Consider the following 23017-nt stretch of genomic DNA (forward strand, 5'->3'; position numbering starts at 1 on the left):
GGCTTTTGCAGTCTGCATAATATATTTCTCAACAAATAGTGCAATTAGAGACAGCTAGAATAAAAAGGTGCTAACTAATGAATCACATGTACCCCTCTCACAGAAACTAGGGCTGTATAGATGCAAGCAAAACCATATATTGCACCGGAAACACAGTATCTAACTAAAACTCTTGTCTAATTTTTCAATTACATGAAATAAGTGTTTGTTAGATTGCATTTGAAATTCTCGATGTCATTATGACAGGTTTACTTCAAATAAAATTCTACCACGAATTGAAACATGCCATATAATGCTTGTGTGAGTTCTCCTTCCAGCTCAAATGCAAACAAGGCAATAAAAATCGACCAAGGGTTGAAACTTTGTGTGAGTAGAGCCCGCTGGTAATGAGAAGTTCTGTCGGAACAATAAACGACACCCCCATCCTGAATGTCTTAAAACTAAGAAATATATAGTGAATGTTGTTATGACAGATGCTATGGAATTCGGTTGAAGAGAATTAGCATTTCAAATCAAAAATTGTCGGTCTTTAAAGGGCCACGTGATCTTTTGTTAATACCACGACAATAGAATTCATGTCTTCATAGCTGCTTTCTCCTGTAAAACAAAATTTAACTTGCACATATTGTAACAATTTAAAAAAAAAGGTTGAAAAATTTATAAGCATATAATAGGATACCATATGTAAATTGTTGACGTGCCATAGGTTCGCCACCAGTGTTATAAGATATTGTTATATATCTTAGAGTAATTTCAAATACTACCGCTACGATCTTATTTTGTTTACTATAACAACAATAGTTGGTTGTAAAATTATATACATATATTTTTCTATATAATAATTATAATAAAGAATTTATATAATAATATAAAAAAAATTAATGAGCATTGTGAATGCTCACTATTTTGTTTGACAAGGAAAATTCTATAAACAAAGAGGAGGCAGCCATGGGCTCTCTGCCCCACACAGATCCACTGTTTGGTTCTGCAACATAGATGATAAGTTCTCTATTTAACCACATGGCTTAGATGCTCTCAACATCTTTTTAAAACATCTAAGCATCCAACAACCTGGGATCCAGTTCACCTTAGAAAAAAAAAAAAAAAAATGACAACAGTCTCCCCTTCCTAGAAACTTTGATTACATGCCAACCTGGTGAACTTAAACAGAGCTTGGTGTACTGGGGTATAAAGTTTGCTACACTGAACTTAAAAGTGGGTTGAGTATTTTTGTGTGTGTGTGTGAAGGAGAGTATGTATATGGGGGGGGGGTTGTTGGTATAGTGGGAGAATCAATGCTATCCACAACTATGCATAATGGCACATTTTATGCATGGATTTTCGGTAGTCTATTAGATCTGGTGGGGTATATCTAAAATTGTATGGTTTTAGTTTAGTGGTAATTTCCCTCAGACCAAGGAGGTAACTTTTTTCAAGAAACCAGTGGTGTTCTGATCCATATTTTGGTCAGATCATAGTCTCAGGGAAGACAGAATGATCCTTAAGCAGAGAAATAAGAATACAAGTATAATCATGATGGTTTAAAACTACAGTGGCATTCCCCTTTTCTGCTTTCATAATTACTATTCTTTTTTGTTGTTCATTTCCAGTAGCACCTGAAATTCCTTGTGGAAGAGGTTGCTTTTCCAGTCTGATATTGTTTGCAGTACAGGTAGGAAAGATGAGAATCTCTCATTCAATTTGAATTGAATAATTTCCTCTGTGGATGTTTTCTTAAGTGTAAGTGCATAGTTATGACTGAGTGCACTCATTGCTTTTAGTTTGAGGGTGAAGGACAAATAAGTTTACTACGATGTTTTCTTGAGGTTGTTGAGCTTGTAGGCTGAGTTTTTTTAACATATTAACTAATTTAGCAATGTGTCCACTTTTTATTTTTGGAAATTCTATGGCTGCTGAATCATTAGAGATGTCTGAAAGGATTCATCAAAAGATCAGCATTCAGTATCAAGGTGAGTTCCTCTTCTGGTGCAAAAAGAGCTTCAGCAAACAAAGCATGGATAGCACCAATGAGTTCCCATAAAAGAACAAAGCTAGGATACCTGTATATCTAGACAGAGCCTTTGGTGAATTAAAGCAGTGTTTTAGATATGAGTCATATACATCAATAAATTTAATAACTATTAAAAGACTCAGCTTTCAAGTCTTCACAACTTCAAGAAAACACCATAGTAAATTTATTGTTCTTCACCCTCAAAGCCAGAAGCAACTAGTATATTTGGTTGTGGCCATAAATATGCACTCACATCCAAGAAAATACACAGAGAAAATTATGATTCAAATTGAATCATAATTACCTTTCCTACTTATACTGTAAACAATATAAGACTGGATACAGCCATTGTGATTACACAAGTGAAGGTGCAAAAAGCAACCTCTTTTGCAAAGAATTTTGAGCAAAACTGGAAACCAAGAAGAAGAACAAGAGAGTGATTATGAAGTTCTATCTAAGGGGAAATTCTACTGTAGTTCTAAACCGCCATGATTACATACAAACTTATACCTCTCTAGTTAAGGATTATGCCATATATCTTTCCTTGGACTATGATCTGACTAACACACAGATCAGAGTACTTCATTGGCTTCTTAAAAAGGTTATCTCCTAGCCTATAGAAATTACCAATAAACTAAAACCATACAATTATAGACCCCCTCCATGATATACAGACTACCAAAAATCTACAAAAAAAAAAGTATGCTATTATGCCCAATTGTGGATGGCACCAATTAGCCAAACATTTAGATAAAGTACTCTCTCATAAAACTAAAAAAAAAAAAAAAAAAAAACCTGACCCACTTTAAGTCTAGTATAGAAAACCTCACACTTCAACACAATGGTTAGTCTTGATTATTCACCAATGTCCACTTAAAGACACTTTAGACCTCATCCAAGCAAAATAAGCAGAATTTGTTCTCAATATCTCATTCCTGTTTCACCGCAAACTCTGGCTATTTTGTTTGGCAAGGAAAATTCTATAAACAAATAGAATGGTCAGCTATGAGATGTCTGCTCCCTTCCCCTTATTAACTGTTTTGAAGGTCAGATAAATGGTAGATAGCTGCAGTTCTGATAACAGTGTCTTCACCACTGAACATATTCACATCTTAAAAAAACTACTTCATAGAGACTTTTGAAGAGAAAGAATTAAACTCTCCTCTACAAGATGGATCCAATGTTTGGCTATACTACATAGATATGTCCTCCATTTGGCCAGATGGCCCCTAGATTCTCTTAACACCTTTTTAAAACATCTAAGCATCCAACGGCCTGAGATCCAGCTCACCTTGTAAAAAGAAAATGACAACTCCCACTCTTCCTAGACATTCTGATTACATGCAAAAATGAATCCTTTCCATTCTCATTTACAGCAAACCATTTATACAAACAATGGTAGATACATTCCCCACCAGTCACACTGTTCTGCTTTCCAACAACATCGGATAAAACCCTGTATAACGGGACAAAATTAATTACAGTAATCTACTGTTTATATTATAATAAATAAATTATAATCTAGGAATCTGTGAGTTATAAATGAAATACTTAATCTAATAGAAGAAAGAAATAAAGCAAGGAATAACAGAGTTGAAAGAGAACTATGTAGTTATCATGAGAGATGGGGTACAGATAAAGTGATGGGGTACAGATAAAGAGATAAAGTGATTTAAAGCAAAACAGGCATGTTTCACTTATCCAAAGGATCAGCAAACCAAATGAAACAAAATTTGTTTCCAGTTTGCAATGACAAAATCCTTCTTTATGGTAATATTAAGCACTCAAATGGTTTTATGGATAAAATACATTAAAAATTAAAATTTTGTATCCATGTAATTATTGACATGTAAATATGTCAAGACCAGTTCAATGGTTAAACTTGCATAAATAAACAATCAAACTTTTCATGTGAAGTAATTTTACAAGTTGCTCTAAGTGTTCACTATCTTCCTACCAAGGTTTTCTGTAGTAAACTCAGAAAAGTTGTGGAGATGCTCTGGACTTATCTGGCAGATGGCATCATTTTCCAATAATAAAGGAAGGCCTCATTTTTCAAAGGGGTTAGGTTCCCAGTCCACCGTTCGTAAAGTGAATCTTCATAAACTGAGGTCAAATTATAATGCATTTAAATGAGATTGGCTTGTTCAGTACAAATGACTCTTTTCCACCAGCTTCTTTATTTATTTCATTAAACAAGGACTTTCTTTATCTTGTCCATGATTACTGCTTGAATAACGTGAATGTTGTTTTGATTTATATTGCAATCCACAGCACCAATTTTTCCACATTTTTCTACTTCACTCTTTGAATAAGAAGTGACACCTTTGCATTAACAATTCCTGCATGTGAGCCCTTTATATTGTCTGCAAGAGTTGCTACTGTTGAAACTGTAGAAGACATTAACTTTAATGCTTTACATACATCAGAATGAAGCTCACCTGATTTGATACAAACTGCTTCCAATTTCCCCCTCAATGGTAAGTGATTTTCTGCTTTTTAGCTAAGGATGAGTTTGAATCGGCTCCATGTTTAGACATTTTTAATTTATTGTTTAAATACTAATATTAGTAAAATTTTTACATTTTAGCAGTCCTTACAATACAGTTCGTGGCAGACCAAAACATAAACACTGTTTGGTAATCTCTACCCACAATGCTATAGAATATAAAACAAAAGACAATCACAAACATGCTGCTTTTATGCTTTTGGTTTTGTCTATGTTTTGGATTCCCCCCCCCCAATGATTTTGAATCTTCGTAAATAGAGGAAATGTAAAATTAGGCCTTACTATACTAAAAGTGAAATATTATATCACATTTTAACAACTATATACCAGGACTGAGATAGGTTAAATATCTCAAATATAGGTATAATTAATGCATGGTGATACTGCCATTTCCCTTTTGATACAGTGAAAGGTTCCTTTGCTCACCAAGTTAGCTTACAGCATCTCATATGAAAAGAATAATATGTAAGAAAGTTTTAAAGCGAATAAAAGTTGAGCAGCACTCAGATGTGAACTGTAGACTAAAATACACAAAGATTATTGAAGAAAAAAATGAAAGAGTTTGAGAACAGGAACCAAACCTTGGAGATTCGGTGGCAAGCCTTGAAGAAAACCCTGATTGATTCAGCTAGAGAGGCATGTGGTGAAGTTGTCTGCAAGGATAGAAAAATTAGAACTCCATGGTGGACACAGGAAGTTAAAGAGGCAGTGAAGGAAAAGAAGAAAGCATATCAAAGGTTCCTGGCAAATAAGTCAGCTTGTGCTCTTAGAGAATACAGAGACAAATGCAAGAATGCTAAACACTGTGTAAAACTAGCTAAACAAAAGTCGTGGGAGGACTTTGGCAAGAATATAGAAAATAAATATCAAGAAGGCGGCAAAATATTCTGGAGGTTGTTGAAGAAGCTTAGGAATGGAGGAAAGAGTGTTGTAAAAGGAGAAAGAGATGATAAAGGTGACATGAAAATGAGAGAAAAAGATATCCTTGAAGTATGGAGTAATTACTTTGAAAAACTGCTAAATGAAACAAGCAGTGATGACAGCACAGTAGTAAAAAACACTGACCAGGCATGCAGTCAGGAATACATATCCATACTTGAAGTAGAAAAAGCCATCAAAGGCTTGAAATGTGGAAAGGCAGCAGGAGTAGATGATATTCGACCAGAAATGCTGAAGTATAGTGGTATAAAAGTCTTACAGGGGCTGCACTGCATAGTTCAGAAAGCCTGGACAGAGGGACGAATTCCCAATGATTGGAGTAGAGCTCTCATAGTACCCATATATAAAAAGGAAATAAAACTGAATGTGAGAATTAGAGAGGTATTTCCCTACTGAGTGTTCCTGGCATGATCTATACAAGTATACTTGAGAAACGGTTGAGAAGAATTTTGGAAGAAAAGCTTGGTGAAGAACAAGCTGGATTCAGGCCAAATAGAGGCTGTCAGGATCAGATCTTCACTTTACGACAAATAGTCGAGAAAGCATGGGAATATAACAAAGATCTGTATTTAAGTTTTGTCGATTTGGAAAAGGCATATGACAAGGTACCAAGAGAGAAGCTATTCAATACGCTACAGTTATATGGTATCAATGGGGCATTATATCAAGCAATACTTGAGTCTTTATTTGAGTTGTAAGTCAGCAGTTAGAATTGAAGGAAGTACAGGAAGATGGTTTAATGTTAAATCTTCTGTGAGACAAGGATGTACATTATCCCCTCTGTTATTCATTATCTATATGGATCACATTACCGGCCTGGTTGGCCGAGTGGTTAGCGTATATCTGCTCTCCAGTCAAAAGGCTGCGGGTTCGAATCCCACTGTGGACATGGATGTTTGTGACTGTCTGTAAAAATAGTGGTGGTGGTGGTCGGCTGTAGATGGCGCTGGTGTACATGATGAAGATAGTTGCAGTTAGTGGAGTGCTGGAGACGGATGGAGAGCTGTAGAGCAGGTGCCCTCCCTCAATGAGTCTTTGGACTCCCTGGAGGTGTTATGTAATAATTATAATAATTATGAAGGAAAAGTGGTATTAAACATGATATCAAAATTGGAGATGTTAATGTCAGCTCTTTGCTTTATGAGGATGATGTTATACTTCTAAATAAATCCGCTACAAGTCTGCAAGATTTTCTGACTAAATTGAATAACTGTTGTAATAGATATGGTATGAAGGTCAGCAATAAAAAGACAAAGACAATGAAAATAGGCAGAATCATTGAAAATGTCAACTGTGTTGTGAATGAAGAACCTGTGGAACAGGTAAAACATTTCAGCTGCTTAGGCAAGATTTTTAGTGAAGATGGTAAATTAAATATAGAAATAGACAACAGAATCAGCAAAGCTGGTATGGTGGGAAGTCAACTGAATAAATTCATATGGAATAAGAGAGAAATTAGTCGGAACACTAAATTAGCTGTATACAAGACAGTGTTCAAACCAGTTTTAACTTATGGATCTGAGTCAGAAGTAAAACACTTGACCATAGACTAGACACCGCAGATATGAGAGTCCTGAGAAAGATTATAGGCATGAAGATGGCAATATCATATTAAAAACAAGGATATTAGGAAAGAACTTGACATTGTCAGCATCCAGGAATGCGTTAGCAGAGCTAATCTCAGGTGGTATGGTCACTTAAACAGAATGGGCGAGGAAAGATTAGCAAAACAAGTGTTCTCTGCCAGGTTGGCAGCAAAACGACCCAGAGGAAGACCAAGATATAGGTGGATTGATACGGTACAAAGTACCTTAGACGATAGAAATATAAGATCTGATAATGTTGGAGTCTTGACAAGTAACAGACTGATTTGGAGGAAAATTGTAGATAGGAAGTTAGTAATGATGTAATTTTTTCATGTAGTACCATCATATCCTGTACACCCCTTGAAGATACATGGCAGGAATTTGATGATGAATTATGATGATGTATTCATTATAATTTATAATTGCTCACATTATTTATAAAATGAATGCATTTAATAAAATAAAAATTGTTTCCATAATTTTCATAATGTATTCTGATCAGCATGTAAGCATGAAGGAAAGGATATTCTCCTAAATGTATGAATGCATTTAAATTTTAATTATCAACATTATTTATTCAATCGGCCACTCACTTTCATCATGCAACATATTTGACTCTTTAGCTACAATGCTGCTGTAATTAAATTGAAACAAACAGTCATCTACCCAAATAGCATTCATCTTTGCTCCCATCCAGGGCAGTAGAGATGCTGGTTTTTAATAAAAACTTTGGCAATTATTTCTAACAAAATCATGTCCCAAGATCTCAAAATCCAGTTGTAGAACAGTTCCAACGATGATCTCTTAATCATCCCTGCTGAAGCCAGGTCATAACTGCTGGCTGTGATCTACTCCATGCGGAACCTAAACCTCATCTCATTCACTGCTCCACCCCTGCACAATCCAAGATCGAGTAGAAATCTCACTCACACATTTGATTATATAAATTAAATCTTAGTGATATATGATGATACCTGTACCTGATGATACATATGATTTAGTGCAGTATTAACAAAAGATCGTGCAACTCAACGAAGGCAAGCCAATGATTGTCGAGTTGAAATGCTGATTCTCTTCAACCGAATTCCAAAATACTTAAACTGCTATAATGACATTCACTATCGATTTCTTAAATTTCTAAACTTTTTTCATCTGCAAGGTATATGCGAAACTTTTTAATTTATTTTTTTCATAAAGTAAAATCAGGGTTGCAAGATATATGCAAGGGCGAGTTATATTTGAGTATAGTAATAACGTTTAGTGAGTGGGAGCCACATAAAAAAAATACAGCAGAACTACATCAAATGAATCTTTGCAGTCCTATTTGTCTTAAAGTTTTGTTTTGTTGGGATTCTGCCATCATGCTCTGGATACTGTTTGGATTACAGATGGGTCTTTAAGATTCTTAGGATTACTAATCCATCATTCATGCTGAGATTAGGATGATGAATCAGCATGTCACAAACTTCTTTGAATTTTTTTTCAAACCAGGTTTTGGTAGGAACTTGGTGCCTTTTTACTTAATTCCATGACATGTTGGGAGTGCATTAGTCTGATGGGCCTGTTTTGTGCTGCTCATCTTTTCTTGTTGGAATTGTACACCTGTTTCCCATATTTAGAGTAAGTTGCAGGTGCACTGAATTTTATAAACCATCATGTGGGCAAGATAAGGAAGGGATCTTTGGATGAGCTGAGTATACTTTTTAATTTCGTAGGAGGTTTAAAAATTGCTTAAATATTGTATTTCTGTAGTATATGCTGTTTATTTTTATGATAACCTCGATACAGAAGCTGAAACGTCAAGTACTATTTTCTTAATTATAAGCAACTGCTCTAACGTGTGTTTTTGTCTTCATAAATTGTACACAATGAACAAGAGACATGCTTAATAATTTAAATATATATATTTAAAAAACAAATGCAATGGTGGCTAAATTCAGAAGGCTATAATGCTAAGTGGAACCAACGTTATGGACCACAACGTCAAGTAGATTAAACTGTGGAAATCTGAATGGTTAGCTGCAAACCAAATACTGTCTACACCTTCATACTGGAGGGGAAGGGCCCCATGAGTAACCCTAGATGTATTTGCAGCTAATAAGTATCAGACTAGAGGGAACTACCTAAGAATGAACAATGAAGACAGGTAATCAAAGTCTAATGTTCACATCGTTAAGAGAGTAGGTCAAATATTTCATTTTTTGTCTTGTAAAACATCATCAATGTAGAAGAACATTAATAAAAATTTGAATACAACTGAACAGTTAAACGTGTGTTATAATGGAACCTTTTTTAGCACTCATGTAGTAATAGTAATAAAACACTACTGGGATATAAAAATATAATATATATATATATATATATATATTAATTATTTAACAGAACTGAGGATAATGATTTCTTGCACTGGAATAGAAAGGCAATCATTAGAATTTATGTTTGGCAGATGTAGTAAGGCTTCAGCACGTTGTTTGAATACATGTTTACATTTATAGTTGTAGCTCTGAATGAGTTTGGTATTATTCCACTGGATCACATGGCCAGTGTTCTCAATTCCAAGTTAAGCCTGACCAGATTTATGATGTTTAATAAACACATCCGATGCTGATATTCTGAAATAAGTTTTTAACTGATCTTCCTGTTTCATCAACCTAATATAAGTTGCAGAAATTTGGAACTTAGTAAGCACTAGGTAGCAGCAATGGAGACAGCAGTGAGTTGGAATATAAGGCATGGTCACTTAGGAAACAGACAGGGAAATAAAAGATTAGTAAAAGAAGTGGCCGAACCAAAAATGGCAGGAAAGAAAAACAGAAGATATCAAGATAGAGCCCTTGATATCCTCTGACAACAGAAATATGACCTCACCAATCAGTTCACAGAGTTAATACATAATATGCCAACTAATAAGAAATTGTTCATAAGAAACTTGCAATGAATGTACTTGTTATTTACACACCCCTTTGAAGACACACACAAAAACCGACTGTGTATAATTCTGAAAGAATTATACAATTTTATTGGTTGTATTTTTAAATAATAAACAGACAATTGGAAGCCTCAGATTAATTAACCAATGATTACAATAATTAAATATCAATTACATCAACCGAAGCTTAATTCCTTTGAAAATCCGAGCACAGTTACCAAATAATAATAATAACAAAAATTTAAGAACAGGACCATCCTGAAATATCTCAAGGGCATCTAGAAAAAACATTTGCGCTCAAATGGTTTGATGTGTAGATTAACACTGGTTTTTTTTTCATAATATATATATATATATATACATATAATCGAGTGTATATATATATATATATATATACACGTAGGGTCATAGGTAGAACGGTAAAGGAGAAGGAAGGTCATAAATAGATAAGAGAGAGAAAGGAAGAGAAGAATTATTATTAAGCGAGGGAGGAGAGAGTTTTGCGGAACCAGAAGGAAGGCAGCATACAAGTAAAGAAGTAAAAGAAGATTATAGAATCCTCAGGGTAGAAATTTATGAATATAGTGTTCGGAAGTGAACCAATAAGTAGTGAATCATAAAGTTTAATATTATAAGCGAAGTCAGCTGTTGTTATGAAGAAAGGTTGATGCCGTAATCAGATAAAAAGGAAACTGGACAGTCAATGGGAAAATTCTGATTAGTTCCAGTTAATCTGAATTACGACCAAATTCTATGTTGCCCTAGGAAAAAGTTATATTGATTACTTGGAGAAAAGTGAACAAGAAAAGATATCAGTACCTATTTACTGTTGTTTGGAATAGTGAAGTGCGACTTACAGTAATACAGTTTAAACTGTGGAGAATTTTTATTATGTGTGTTCCGCTAACGTTAATTAAGTTAATTCATAAGTGCTCTCTCAATAATTTGATGTGTTGAAGAATTTGTCTGGTAAGAGTAGTTGTATAAGTTTTTCTATTCTAGCATTAACTGTAATATATCTCCGACGCTCAAGGACCGGAATATATTTGCTTGGAATATAGCTTGCGTGGTTTATTGCCTGCTGTGAATATAAACATTGAGCTGATAGATTTGTGAAGACTGATTAAATGTGAAGTTGTTATACTAGCTTAAGATAAGAAGATTTGTGTTTTTGAGACTGTGAATTGTAAATGAAAGTTAGAACATTGATTTAGCATGAGTGACCTAAGAAGTTGTATTAAGTTAATTGTATAGTTCCATTTTAAAATAGAGTTTTTGTATTTGTTAACCATATCATATATTAAATGTTTTATTTTGTTGATCTAAATATTGTGTTTGCCTGAATTCCTTATTATTGCACCGTTCATAAATATTCGAATCTTGCGGGAACCCCAAGTTAAAATGATAGTAAATGATTCGGCCTAATGAGATGACTGCTAAACTAATTTAGAATTGATCCTACTATTTATATAGACTAATCTAAGAATAGGGTGGCGCAGTTTAAATATAAATTTCCCTACTTTTGGATCGGTGATCACTTCGCAATTGGTTATTTTATTCATAAAAGTGACTTGAACTAGATGGTAAATTAGAACACGGCAGAAAAAAGTCGTCACGACAAATGGTTCTCTCAATAATTTGATGTGTTGAAGAATTTGTCTGGTAAGAGTAGTTGTATAAGTTTTTCTATTCTAGCATTAACTGTAATATATCTCCGACGCTATATATATATATATATATATATTATATATATATACATATAATCGCGTGTATGTATGTATATATATATATATACGTACGTGTATATATATATATATATATATATATATATATACACGTACATCTTTTACATCATTACAAAAGCACAAGATATACATGCAACCTACAAATTATAGATTATATCCTTACATTTCATTACTTACCTCTTCGTGAAGAAGCAAAACAATTACTGTTAACCACTAGAGGCGCTGTTCGCAAGGTAAATTAATACATTAATTCAAGGATAACTTATTATTATTGGTCGTCTATGGAATTGTGAAAATTGAATTTGCATCCATAGCACTAAAACACCCGAAGAGAGACAGTTCTAAGTCCGATTCTAGTTGCCAACTAGAGGAGATTTATCTAAGCCTTTCTTCGACCGGTTCCCGATTAGTCAATCTCTGGCACGTCAGTTGGTTATTTTTCTCCAAGAAATGAAGGTTTTTCATCTCGTAAACTTAAGAAAATTAAGAGACCCCACACTGTCTACTGCATCCCGAGAGGAGAGTACAGAGCGACTATTAGTAATCACTAATAGTCACTCACCTAGATGGAATCACTTAGATTGAGCGCCTCCGTAGCGCAATTGGAAGAACGACAGTATACATTGCGCACTTCGATTGGAAAAGACCTAAGTTCGTTCTCATCGTGACGGGAGGAATCTTTATATGAATTTTTTTCAATTGAAGGTGAGTTAGCCGATCTCATACGGAGTTAGCAGGGTTTTTTCTCCGGGAAGCTCGGGTTTTCATCCTGCATACAGACAAATCGTTCTTCAGAACACACGGAATTTACAGACAAAAATTACTAGTGGTGGAAGTGGAGAGTAGATGGCGTTGGCGTAGATGATGATGGTAGTAGCGGTTCAGTGTAGCTGGCGGATGAAGTGGTGGATACGGAAATTGTAGAGTAAGTGCCACCGTTCCTCAATGAGTCTTTGGACTCCATGGAGGTGTCATGAAATAATAATAATAATAATAAAATAACAATAATAATGATACTATTCGGTCAGCTATATTGTGATTGGCTACGGGTTGAACATAGCTGTCTACCCACTAGTCTTCAAAATTTAGGGCTACATGGTCTACCTGACCGCTTTAGGAAATAAAAGGTGTTAACGGATTTATGTTTTTAAACTATTATTTTATTATTATTACGCGGGAACTGCCATCATGTCCGAAGACTAATCGTGGAAGGTCAGCAGCAACAATTCCCTGATATGGCGCTCACAACTGTCTCTGACAACTCGTGAGGACTCATTTAGGGAGTCACATAATAATTGCTGTTCATATATGTGCATAGGATATAGTATCTTTAGGAATGACAAAAGAGATAGAAGAGAGGAGGAGGGAGTAATACTAAGTATATCAAATGATTGATATAATTAGTATTATATCAATTCATTTGATATCATACTAATTATTTAATTATTAGTATTATATAAAATGAATTATAATACTAATTCGTTCATCCTGGTAGCGTCCGCTTCACGCCGGACGCTACCAGGATGAAATAAATGATGGAGTGTTGCTATAGACATGGAGTTCATTTCCTGGGGATAAAGAAATGCATCACCAAATTACCCAGATAACTACTAAACGAGAAATTATTATAGATAACTTAAAGTTTTCGAATATTGATAGGGTTTCAAGGAAAACACATGATAAGAATGAAGGATAATTTATTGAGTTACTTCATGACAACTTGCTTAAGCAACATTTGAAAGAAGCATAGTGGGACAAAGAGTGTCAGATTTGATCACGGCATCAGAAGTTCACTCAGTTAAGGATGTAACTCTTTTGCCACTGTTGGTAACAGTGATCATGCTGTTCTGTCGTGAAAAGTGGCAACTATATAGACGTTTCAATCAAGACAGATTGTATGCTGAACTACAAATCTGGAAATTATGAAAAACTTGGGAGAATACTATGTTTAGTTGCATGGTAATGAATGCTAAGACTTGGAAAAGATGCTTAAATGATGCGATATCTGAATGTAACCTTAGAGTTAGAGGAACAAATAGAATGAGAATGAAAGCTGTGCAATCTCATTAAACATCAGACACGTAAGAGGTTGATGTGAAAGGAATATTGCAAGAATAAGATTAAGATGAGTTACAAAATATATAAAACTCGGGTAAAAAAGTTATTACAAAAATTGTATGGAAAGTTAAGGTGGAGTATGAAAAGAAATTCGCTGCACAGACAAAAGGCAACCAAAAGCATTTTATCGTTATGCCGCAAATAAAAGAAAGTGACTGTGAAGAATAACTTTACTGAATGCACAGAATACTGCAGTATTAGCAGCAGATGACGTAGTTCAAATAATAAGCATTCGCTTGACCAGGATTAATCAACCTGGTGTACGTAATATAGTACACAGTAGTACCATTACATTGGACAGTTAGGGACAGAGGTCCATGAGAAGTGGGTTCTAGAGTTGTTGCATCATCTGATTAAGAATTCGGCAATTGGGACAGATGGGATATCAGCACATGTCCTAGAAGTCTGTTCAACCGAATTGGCTAGGCCCTTCACATGTTTGTATGATGTAAGTCTTATCTCAGGAAAGATTCCACACAAATGGAAAGAATGAACAGTAATTCCATTGTACAAGGGCGATCTAAAGATAAGTGTGTCTAACTATTGACCTATCAGTATCTATGGAAGAACGGTAAAGATTGAAGAAAGACGTTCTTAAGGACTCGCATACAGTAAGATGGGCAAACAAAATATGATTTGCAATGAACAAAATGGGTTTACTAAAAGGAGGTCATATTTGAGCAATTTTCTCATACTTTATAATAATGCTATGACCGAGTTTAAAAAAAGACAATGGGCATATTTTAATGTACTGTAGGACTTTGCTAAAGCATTTGATAGGACACCACATAAAACGCTGTTGCATAAACTAGAGAACATGGGATTAGAATATTAACTATTGGCTTGGATAACTGGATTGCTGACGGACAAGTATCAGAAAGTGCTATATGGGGATGTGAATCTGGCAGATTTAAGATAACTAGTGTTGTGCCTCAGAGATCAGTCCTTGGACTATTGTTGTTCAATCATACATTAATGCCATTGGAAAGCGACTGACAGGAGTTATTCAGTTCTTTGCTGATGATGATGCAAAGATAGGTAGGGCAATTACTAATATACATTAATTTTTGGGTGATTTGAAGAGGCTGGAAATGTGGCAAACGATAAAAACAGTCAATTCATTGTTAGTAAGTGTAAATATAAAAACTTCCGCGTGATGCAACATCCAACAGCATATTGCATTGGTGGAATTTTGTTCTTTTCTATTCTATACAGTATCTTTAGTAATGTATAAGTTTCTATCATATATCATATATTCTCCCCTTCAATATTTTGTAATCCACAAACATTATACTCAGAAGCAAAACTCCAAACACCACTTTGACGTTTTAAGGTGATCTGCAACACGGTTCCTGAGAGCGTCTTTAAATCGGATTTGTATGAAACTCGGATCCCTGATGAACAGCGCATATGTGATAATAATACGGTACGATAATAATAATAATAATAATAATAATAATAATAATACGAAGGAACACGACCTTGTCGTGGCGATGGGGCTTGCATGCTTCAGTGATGCTGAGAGCTATTCTGGTGGTAGCATAGCTGCCAGCAGGACCACCCTTGTCAGATAGGTCTCAAATGAGGAGCAAGACTAACAGTGTTCCACCTCCCCCCATCTTAATGGTGAAAAGGAAGAAGAGATCCATACCAGATCAGTCGACGCCCGGGTCATCAAGGACTTCGTCAGACGATGGGGATTCTGGGCATCAGGCAACAAGTGGGCTACAGGACCCAGCTCTCTTTGCTGGGCAATCAGGTAGGAAGCTTAAAAGCGACTGGAAGAAAGCAAACGTAAAAAATGGACTGTAGAAGAAAACAGAGAAGTTATGAAATGTTTAACATATCAACACCAGAAAAACGAGGTTTCAGAAAGCGTATGCATTTAATTTGGAAACAAAAATTCCCAGAATCTGCAATAACAGAACAAAGACTTATGGACCAAAAGAATTTAATTTTCTGTAACAAAATATTTACTAAACTTGAGCTACAAGAGTTACATAATAAACCAACAACTCCAGTAACAGCAAATCATCAGGAGGTAGCTTTATCAAACTTTGGAATTTAACTCAGTAAACATCAAGCTGACGACATGCATTAGAATGTTTTGACAGACGTGCAGTGTGAAATGAAGTCAGGGATATTGGAACACATGAACTCCATAACTGACCGTATAATCGTTTTAACCATGAAAAGCTTTACAAAAATCTAAGCTAAAAACAGCTCCTCTTAGACGCGAATGCTGTAATTGAAACCATCACAACCAACAGTATAAAGGAAACAAATCAGCTCCTATACAGCACAACCTATATCATTTCAGTAAAGCTTGGTTGCAAACCGAAAGAGCAAAAGCCGAGGATGAAACAATTTGCACTATAGAAAATCCGGTCAGAACGAAAAGTCAACGAACTTCGAGCTGGTCTGAGCAACTTAAAATGTTTTAAAGAAGGACGGCTAAAAAATAATAACATCAAAAAAAAATGATTAACACATATAATTTGGCCAACATAACAATTGCTGAAGTTACTGAAGAGCTAAAACAAAGAATTACAGCGACTTCACAGATAATTAAAAGATATGAAGCAAGAATAAACCAATATGTACAAAATATGCAATTTAGACAGAACCAATGTCATTTCTTTCAGTCTCTTCAGAGAAATGCAAATGTAAACCATCATTCACCCGGAAAAGAAGAAACACAAATTTTGGAAGTCAATCTGAGATAATCCTATTGAAGAAAATAAAGATGCTTCATGGATTAAGGAAATAGAATCCGAAATGAAAAAAAAAACAAATGCAAAATGTCATTATCACTAAAGAAATGGTCAGTGTTCAAGCTAGAAAATAAAAAAAAACTGGAGTGCACCTGGAAAAGACGAACCACATGGATTTTGGTTAAAACATCTAACCAGTCTCATGATCGAATGGCAAAAGAATTTAATTATTTTTTGCAGTCAGTCTCAGTGTAAGACTGGATGATATCTGTGCGTACTTTTCTCTTCATGAAAGATAAGGTAAGGGTGCAGACCCAAGTAACTATGGTCCAACAACATATCTACCAACTATGCTTAAGCTGTTCACTGCAATTATGGCAAATTCCATATAACACTACTTATCAGATTTATCCGATTGAACAAAAAGGCAATTTTCAAAAATCTAGAGGAACAAAAGACCAGATCCTTATTAATAAAATGATTCTCAGAAATTCAAAAAGACGAAAAACTAACTTAAACATGGCATGGATGGACTACAAGAAAGGATTCGATTCCCTCCCACACTCCTGGAGCCTAAAATCACTAAAAGTATTCGTAATTAGCAAAAACATATGTTCGTTTCTGGCTGCTGCTATAAAATCATGGAAAACAACTTTAATAGTGAATAATGAACGATTTGGAGATATCAGCATTAAACGTGGAATTTTCTAAGGTGATTCCTTGTCACCATTGCTCTTCAACATTTCTTTGATACCCCTTTGTCTATGATTCTGAAGAAAACAAAACTTGGATATGAAATTCCTAAATGTAATATTAAAATTTTCCATCTGTTGTATATGGATGACTTGAAGTTATATGGAAAATCAGCTCAGCTAATAGATTATTTATTGAGCACTGTTCGTATTTTCAGTGATGACATCAAAATGGAATTTGGTTTAGATAAATGCGCAATTTTACATATTAAACGAGGAAAAATTAAGACACTAGCAGTTTTAATTTTGATCAAGAGAAATATATAAAAGTAATTTCAGCTGAAGAACACTATAAATACCTAGGAATATTAGAAGCCAGTGATATTCTTTATTCGGAAGCTAAACAACAAGTAGTATGAGAATACATCAAAAGAGTTAGAAAATAAAACTAAATGGATTAAACACAATTAGAGCATTGACTTCTTGGGCTATACCAGTGATCCGATACACAGCTGGCATAATTGGATAAAAGACGACCTGGACAAACTGAACCGGAAAACTAGAAAATAATGATTTTCATCATGCATTACATCCACGAAGTGATGTTGACCGGTTGTACCTACTGAGGAGAATAGGTGGACGGGGTCTGCTGCAAGTGAGATAGACTGTGGAAGAAGAAGAAGAAATTAGTTTAAGAAGTTACATCGACAATAGCTCTGAGCAAATGCTTCAAGCAATTGCATAAGAGGGCCTCGTAAAAGCAACAGGAAACAAATCCGATTACAAAAAAGTAACAACAAAATAACCGATATGTGCGCTGGAAAAATAAACCTTTGCATGGCCAATTTCTTCGAGATACTGAAGACAAAATTGACGTCAACAAGACTTGGCAATGGCTACAATACGGATACACTAAAAAAGAAACAGAAGGATTTATTCTAGCGGTTCAAGAACAGGCATTGCAAACTAATGCAATCAAAGCAAAAATTTTGAACATTAATAATAAGAGCAAATGCAGATTATGCGATCAGAAAGATGAGACTGTAGAACATCTAATCAGTGCCTGCAGCAAAATAGCTCAAACAGACTAGAAATACCGTCAGGATCAATTGGCCAAAACCGTCCATTGGCATGTATGCAAAAAATATGACTTTCTTACTTCTGATAACTGGTGGCAGCATAAAATAGAGACGTATTGGAAAACGAAACAGCAAAAATTCTCTGGGACTTTCGAATACAAACTGATCGGCATTTAGAATACAATAGACCTGACATAACAATTATCGAACATGGACAGGTTTGGATTATTGATATTGCAGCACCCAGTGATAACAACATTAACAACAAAGAACTGGAAAAAAATTACTAAATATCGAGATCTGGCAATCGAAGTTGGTAGGGTGTGGCTTAACCAAAGTCATCCCAATAGTTATCGATGCACTTGATGCAACTTCAAAGAAGCTATCCAACTATTTACAGCAATTAAACATCAATGAAGTGACCCCATATGACCTACAAAAAAAACAAAACTGCATTACTTGGAATAGTCCATATTTACAACGCTACCTGAGGGACTATTCTTAGATTCTTGGGTAGAATCTGAATTGTTCTGAATCACCAGTCATATTTTTATTTATAGGATATCTTATTTTGACTGTGCATCAATTATGTGAATAAAATAATAATAATAATAATAATATAATGGTTCACATGTAGCAATAATATTAAAGTGTAATATTGTAATAATAATAATAATAATACTCCTGTACTGTAATAATAAGTTACAGAAACTATTGTGGTCTTTCTTTAAATTGAAACAAACAGAACATAAAAACAAACTCATTCAAAACAATTAGATGTGAGAAATTTCAAAAAATAATATTAAAGGTTGCATCAATGTCTTACTTACTGGAAGGGGCATTTCTGAGGCAAGACGATAGGCTAACATTAATCAGAAGATAATGATGGAGATAGCGCTAGAGAAGATGGACATAGTGCTGGAGAATCAGGATTTGGTTCTGTTTCTGGAGGAGGGGGAAAGTTTACTACTGAAGTCGGTTTCTTGAAAAAAGTATCTAGGGTTGTTTGCATAGCTTTTTCTTTTTCATCAAAAATGGCCTTGTTTCAGCTGATGTTCTCACTAATTGCACGGTAAATTTATAAACCGCTGAAAGTTAGGATCTCTTGCCCTAGAAGCTTAGCAAATCCTGCTTCAATGAGATGAAAGGTTTCAGCTAATTCTTTAGTCATAAAATTTCTTGGTTCTGGATCTTCTGATTCTTCTTGTGTTTTTATCAGCTGCTTCACTATCTCCATAAAGTCTTCATTTGTTAGCTATTGTGAATGAGACTCCAGTGAATCAATGACATCATTTTTCATTGACGTCAAATTGCAATGCATTGCCACTATCCACCACAGCTTTTCTAGCTTCGGCAATGTCTTCTGTGAAGTCACGAAAATCATCACAGAATTGAGGGCACATTTTGTTCTACATCCTTTTAATTGTTGATTGCTTCACTTCCTTCCAAGAATCAGCAAATGTTTCTGATGGCATCATGGATGTTATAACTTTTTTCAGAACTCTCTCAAGGTCATCATATCATCTCCAGTAGCCCTGACTGCTTGCAGGAATGTACGCTGTAAGTAATAAGCCTTAAATGCAGAAATGACTCCTTGGTTCATTGGCTGTAGTACCGATGTAGTATTTGATGGTAAAAAGTTATCCTTATGGGGAGCCCTTTCTTAAGTACGGAACGCCATAAGTCGGGTTGTCTGTAACCCGGGGACATCCTGTATTTACTTATATGTACAGTTGCTTATTTAACATATTCAGCTTTTCAAAGATATCTGTCAAATAACTCACAAATGCTTGCCCATCAACTATTTGTAGTAATTTCATTTCAGGTTTGTTATTCAAAAACTCACTAAGAATATCAAATAGTTCCATGAATCTTCTCAGGGAATTTCCCCCAAACTATTCAAATTGTCTCCTGTGGGATGTATGCCCCACGTTGGGAAACACTGATTTATATCACCATGGTTCCACGTTATTATTATCCTTAGCTTTTGAAGGTAGTTCAGTGTCCACCTGTAGCCAATTAGAGATAGCTGGCGCAAAACTATCACTAATTATGAATGGAACCAGATGAAGAGAGCCAGACAAGTTCCACCTTCTCGTGGTTCGTAACCCGAAAACATATTATTTGTCTGAAATAGCGTGGGCTCTATCGCTGATTTTCTTGAGTTTTACTACATGAAAAACCCATGTCAAGGAGAAAAATCAGCTTGCCCGTTTTCAAGATAGATTAACTACAGAACTAGTCGAAAAAAGTTGAGGAAGTCTGGCAGTGTGTGCAAACGCCACTTCCACAGAGCTACACAGGTATTAATTTAACAATATGTCTTAAAATATATTAGCGAGTGTACTAAATACAATTAAATCAATAAAAGCGAGTAAAAATAAACTAACTAATCTAAAAACACAATAAAATAAAAGAAATGGTCTATCTTATAGGACCTTCAAATTACGCGTCCTAAATGACTTTTGAAGATTAGTGGGCAGCCAATTACCACCTTTTACCCATCACATTATCTGTGAGGATCATTAATAGTCAATCAGGGAGGATCAGCAATAGACAACCAGACAACTTCCAGCAGTCGTTTTCCCAAACCATAACATGATATATTATTTTATAAAATAGTGCTAGTTGTATAGTCGATTTTCTTGAACTGTGAGATTAAAAGCTAGTTTCTGAGGATAATCATCTACTTGGCTGTACTAGAGAACAACTGACTAAAGAATCGGTCGAAGAATGGCCTGGGAAAAAAAAATTCTATTGTTGGTGACCATAATCAACCTTATAATGGTGTTTTTTCTCTGGGTGGTTTATCATTATGGAAAAAAAGTTTCCTCAGGACTATACAGGCCTACCACAAATAGTTAAATATATTTTTAAATAAAAGCATAATAAAATGCGACACAGGTCATACATGAAACGCAAACGAGTTAGAAGTAGATGTAACCATTCATGTTGGTTGTATTATCGAAAATTGATGAAAAATTGCTAAATCATACAAATACTCTCCTTTTGAGAATGATCCATATAAATAGTACAACAAACGTAACTTGCTTGATCGAAAAGTAGGGATGGGGATATATTTACTTCACAGACAACAGTTGTCTACTGAGCAGAATAAACACAATTTGAACGTTTATTTCTAACACTTTAGGAAATGAAAAGAGTGAATGGAAAGATTGGTCGATTGGTAGAGCCTCTGCTACTAATGGCTCAAGCCAAAAGTTAAGCAGGTTTGACCGCGGTTAGTAGTTGGAAGGGTTTTTCCGTTCGATGCTGTTGCCACACTCTCCCTCGATGAGTCTTCGGACTCCCTGGAGGTGTCACATAATAATAATAAAATAACTTTCAAGTAAACATATAATAATTTGTTTACTGTTAATTGTGCTGCCATCTGTTGATGCATATTACATGTAATCTATTTTCTAGAACTTGTCTACGTGTTTTAATTTAAAACAACAACAACAACAACAAACAGTGAAATGCAAAAGGCTTTTCAATTAATATATCATAAATTAATATATATACATTTTGATTCAAATTAAGTGTTAGAGACAGTGACAATCCAATTACTAAGAAAATAGATTTTATTGACATATAATTTTTACATTTAAATTTTTCAGATAATTATATTTCTATTTTTTTAGCTTCAATAATTACTCGTAATAATATCCATATTACCATACTTTGAAATTTATAACCAGGGTCTTTTTATTTATATTCAGTAGTTATTCGATGACTAGAAAATTACATTTTTTTAATGATCTTTAAATATCTTAAGGTATTGAGTATTAAAAAAAAAATCTAAGGTAATGTTCAATTTTTGGAATAATATTTTTGCGATATTCCCTTACCTATTACATTTTATTGACGTTTTAATGGCATGATATAAATTAAGAGTGCCTTTTTAGTAGGTTATAAGTCATGAGATATATTTCATTTGTTTATTATGACAGCAATTTGGTAAATCCAAAAAAACGTAACAGTCAAGAACAAACATTGAAGCCATATATTAAAAATAAATGTTGATTAGTGATGAACTTGATAAAATAAAGAGACGAACAGCCGCTTTTTATTATTATATTCTTAAATTATGAAATTATTAGCATGGAACCTAAAATGATTCAAAGCAGAAACGTAAGCAAATAGAGCGGTGTGGAAGAGGTTGTTTCCTATGTGCCTCGAATAGAGATATCTCGCTTAATTGCACAACTTTCCCTGGTTGTGCAATTTTCAAAAACAATATTGTAACTGTATACAGTATAATTTTAATTGCATGACACTCTTTCATGGAGATCGACTCATCGTGAGACGACACTCTGCACTACACAATCCATCATCTACAACAACAGCTACTATTATACTACTACTCTATATATGGTATTTTTTTGGCTGTTGATTGCGCGCTTTCTCTGGCTGATTTGCCTTTTTTTCCAAGATTTTACATGATCATACTTAGTTAGAATATAATTATAGCAGCCGTAACATATAAGATTAACGTTTGTTTACATAACAGTTTGATTTATTTTACTTTTCATGCATTAGTATCTCCTATGATTCGTTATGTTGATGTTTACAAAATTTGTCATGTTATTTCATCTTGGATTTTAATCGAGTCATTTTTCTAGTGACAAAATTTGGCATAATTATTCGATATGAAGTAAAATATGTGATACAAAATATATGATATTAACAAAA

The 23017-nt window shown here is 34.5% G+C and overlaps 1 protein-coding gene across 2 annotated transcripts in view; it reads right to left on the reverse strand.

The window, feature by feature from the left end:
* LOC150102334 (uncharacterized) overlaps positions 1–12028 on the reverse strand; it is a 48237-nt gene extending 36209 nt beyond the window's left edge. The window contains exon 1 of one of the 2 annotated variants that reach the window (XM_090398922.1): positions 11897–12028. The gene's annotated coding sequence lies outside the window, so the exon portion shown is untranslated. Of the gene's footprint in view, positions 1–11882 lie in introns of both variants that reach the window. The other variant, XM_090398923.1, reaches the window with a different exon arrangement.
* Positions 12029–23017: the final 10989 nt, after the last annotated feature.

Source organism: Typopeltis vanoorti, chromosome 10 (genome assembly GCF_054136105.1).
Source record: "Typopeltis vanoorti isolate ZY-2024b chromosome 10, IOZ_Tvanoo_1.0, whole genome shotgun sequence".
Taxonomy (NCBI): Eukaryota; Metazoa; Arthropoda; class Arachnida; order Uropygi; family Thelyphonidae; genus Typopeltis; species Typopeltis vanoorti.